A 4,405-nucleotide genomic window follows, 5' to 3' on the forward strand; every position below is an offset into this window, starting at 1 on the left:
ATGTATATATGTGGTTATTAATTGTGAAAATAAAGTTATAACACATATTAGTTATGTGCAGGCAACTGTAAGAAAAATGGCTTTTCCAGGGGATTCCACAGAAAACAGGGAAGCCTTACTAAGAGAAAAACCTACAGATAATTCCTTTATACCCTTCTGGCACGATTCCAGTGTTCTTGAACTGGAGCTGCAATAAGATACAGGTGAGTCAAAACCATCCATGTCATCTCCTGAGGACTGAAGCTCATCTACCAATTTAGTCCTTCCCTGCATCTCCCATGTATTGAGTTTAACATTTTACTAGTGACATTCAAATTACATAGGGAATAGACAAGGCAAAACTGCAAAACAGTGAAAGCGAATATGTATTCATTTGCATGCTAGCAAATGAGAATTTTGCTTTAACTAAACCAGAAATTGAAAGTTATGTTTATCATCAGGGCAATATAAAGGTTGGAGTTAATTTGTACTATTTGAGGATAATCCTGTTTCTCGTAAAACCAGCCTTGACCTTGTTCTTTGGTTTGGGTAATGTGGCTTCCTTCTTAACACTGCCACAGGTATAAAAGGGGCAGGAACTTTGCTGCTTACCCAGAAACCAGGCATTCAAAATACATTAGGCTAGGAGATCATCATTAAAGGTCATTGATGATTAACTTTATTTTATTTATTTTTTCCTGATTTAAGATTACTACACAACACATTGTCCATCAAGTTAATAGTAGAATTTGCTTTTGCCATGCCATTTGTAACTTTTTTTCTGACTGGAATGTTCCAGGTGATAGAATTCCTGCTACTTTGACTGTTTCCAAAACTGGATTGATTTGGGCGGGTTAACATATTGGAATTCAACTGCGGTTTATCCAGATAACTGTGATGGACAAGTGAAAATGAAAGTTCTCGCTGCCTGTGCAGGAACAATCTTTGTAGTACCTGGTTTGCTAATAGTCTCACTATGATTTATTTAGTCAAGATAGCCAAATTCTCCAGTCTTATGTTTCTTCACCTAAGAAGGGTCAATAAAAGTGTCCTCTAGTGATGCTGTTGGAGATTTTTGTCTTCTGTTTTCTTTTTAATTTAAATCTTTTTATTGAATTTTGGAGAATTTCATACAATGTGCTTTGATCATATTCAGACCTCTCCCTGATCTGACACAGGGGTTCCCCATTCCAGTCACACAGACTGGGTAGTGAGGACCTGAATCCATCTCTTCCCCTTATTCCTTCATTCTCAGTGCTCCAGTTACAGGAAGGAACTTCCATCCTTGGCTCTAACTGGTGATCTGAACCTAGGCTTATTCATCTGGCATGAGAGAGAAAGATTGTTTCCAAAGTGAGTTTATTTTGGCTCTTTGTTTAATGGCGTATTTCACAGTAACCAGTGCCAACAGCATCCTCTACCCAAATCCACATGCTTGTCACTTATATTTTATCCTTGCAAACTGTTTGTCAAATAGTCAGCAATTATGTTCTTTTTCTTAGCACAGTTGGGTTACTCTAAATACCTATGTCTTAATGCAATTGCCAACACATCATTAAAATGCCTTTCAGTTGTAGTTTTCCTTAATCTGAAATTTGTCTGGAAATTTCGTTTTTGTTCTTAACTCACTGGAATGATTCATTTTCTGAATTAATGACATTTTGTTTATATGCTTTCTTCAGTATTTGGTGAGACTCATTCTACAGTTTTTTTTTTAAATAAATGTATGAGAGATCAAATATTTTAAAATCCCTTTTGTCTGAGAATGCCTTTAGCCAAACTCCACACTGGATCTACAATATGGCTGGAGAAGGAGCTCTGGGTAGAAATGTCTTTCACTCAGAGTGTTTAAGGCACAGTTCCACTGTCCTCTAACTTCTGCTGTTCCACGATTATTCAGAGTCACAGTTCTTTCCATGCAACTCTTTTTTTTTTCTTCACTGAAATTTGCAACATCTTTTCATCTCTAAGTTGTCATTACATATATGTTGATGAGGGTCCTTTTTGACTTTGTGTGCTGGTCTTGCTGCTGAGCAAACATTTCTCTTCCGTAAATAATTGAGCAGAAAATCATAGAGAAAGAATTTATTTAGCAAAGCAAATAATATACTACAAAACAAATGGAAATGGGCTCTCCTAAAGGGAAAGCAGGTTCTGTGTTGTGGGTTCTTAAGGCATTTAATGAATATGTATGACATGGGTGTTATATTCATGGTGGTAGGTGACCTTTTTCCCTCCTAAATCATGATGGAGCGGATCTCTTTCTTGGGACATTTCTTCTAAGGATCTTCTTGAAAATCCCACAAAGGGATCAAGACCACAACACAAAGGCACTGTAATGGAACCCAGCTCTTTTGAGAATGCAGAGTGTTTGTATTGTACAGACGAAACACCTGGAGAAAGTCTGTTATATCTGGAAAAGACCAAGTACAACTCATGGCTAGCTGACTCAAAGGGCATTCTGACTGCTAGGAGATAGAGGTGCAAGACACAGATGACACAATGTCCTTTTCTCCCTCATGTCCATCTCTTTATGTAATGGGAGATATAGTTACCAAGACACAGGCACATTTTTCCCTGGTTACCTCACATCAACTCCTTTCCTACCAAGCTCTCATTGACCCCTCAGGGAATACGAACTGTCATAATCTTGTAAGGGGGGAATGCTTTAATAATAGACTCTTCAAGTTGAGGAGTAACATAGACTGTATGTCTGTGTCTACCATGCTTGCTATCTCTCTTGGGGAGGTAACCAACATAAGTTAGGTGTGGATGGGAGGTTAGTGGTATAAGTAACAACTCATTTATGGTTTAGAATATCCAAGGGAAAGTTTGTTTTTTGATTCAGTGAAGACTATGATATCTCACAATTAAGTCTTGGGGAATTGGGACAGTATTGTATGTGTGTATGTGTGTGTGTGTGTGTGTGTGTGTGTGTGTATGTATATTCAGGCTGGTGCATGTATGGTTGTGTACATTTGTGTCTGCAGGTGATTGTGCATGTGTGGCTCATGCTTGTGGAGGCCAAAGGTTCAATTTAGAAAGTTCCTTCCTACACTTCTATTTTGTAGGCTACTGCCTATGCTTTCTTCTAAAAATTTCAGAGTTTCAGTTTTCATATCGAGGCATTTGATTCATTTGAAGTTGGCTTTTGTACAGGGTGAATGCTGAGGTTCTAATTTTATTCTTCTATAGGTAGAGATCCAGTTTTTCCAGCATCATTTGTTCAAAACCGTCTTTCCTTCAGTGTGTGTTCTTGGCACCGTTGTCAAATATCACATGGCTGAAATTGCATGCACTCATGTTTGGGTCATCTATTATGTTCCATTGATCTATGTGTCTGCTTTTGTGCCAGTATCATGCTGTAATTATGACTATAACTCTGCAGTATAGTTTGAGATCTGCTATGGTAATCCCCTAGCATTGCTCTTTTTGTTCAAAATTGTGCTGGCTATCCAGGGTCTTTTGTGTTTCCATATGCATTTTAGGATGACTTTTTCTAGTTCTGTGAAGAATGTCATGGGGATTTTGATTGGGATTGCAGTAAATCTATAGGTTGCTTTTGGTAGGATGTTCATTTTTACAATATTAAGTCTACCAATCTATGAGCATGGGAGGTCTTTTTATCTTTTTGTGTCTTCCTCAATCTCTCGCTTCAAAAATTTTAAAATTGTAATTAATTTCTACTCTGATTTTTGTTATTTCTTCTCATCCATTAGGCATGGGGTTGGTTTGTTCTTGCCTTTCCAGAGTCTTGAGTTGTACTGTCAAGTCATTTACATGTGCTTTTTCTGACTTTTTTTAAAAATGTAGACACTAGAGCTATAAATTTCCCTAAAGTTGGGGCCTCCTAACTATTTCCCCAGTTTTGTGCTGGATTTTTGTCTGATTGAGTTTCCACGGATCTTGTGCATGCTGTGACCATTGCTGTAAGTTCATAAGAGGAACTTCTGGAAGAGCAACTTCCCAGAAGCCTGGAAAACTCTATTTCTGCTCAAGGAGTAAGTGGAACATGGGGTAGAGAGATTACTAATGCATGTCCCAACTTTCACCAGCAAAGCTTCCTCATGCAACAGAGGGCGATTAACACAGAAAGTCATGAGTCCAAAGTGTAGACAATAAGAGACTGTGGAGTGCATGTCCCTCGACACATATTAAACCTCACATACCCGGGGCTCAGGGACTATTGTGGAAGAGAGTGCAGAAGATGGCAAGATGCAATCATTTTTTTTTTTTTTTTTTTTTTTTTATCACAGCCATTCTGACTAGGGTAAGATGAAACCTCAAAGTACTTTTTACTTTGCATTTTCCTGATTGCTAAAAGTTTTGAAAATTTTAAAAGATATTTCTTAGCAATTTTTATTTCTTCTTTTGAGAGCTATCTGTTCAGATCTGTAGCACATTTTCTAATTTGGTCATTTGTTTT

This window comes from Nannospalax galili, unplaced genomic scaffold (assembly GCF_000622305.1).
Source record: "Nannospalax galili isolate Female #2095 unplaced genomic scaffold, S.galili_v1.0 scaffold1249, whole genome shotgun sequence".
NCBI classification, from domain to species: Eukaryota; Metazoa; Chordata; class Mammalia; order Rodentia; family Spalacidae; genus Nannospalax; species Nannospalax galili.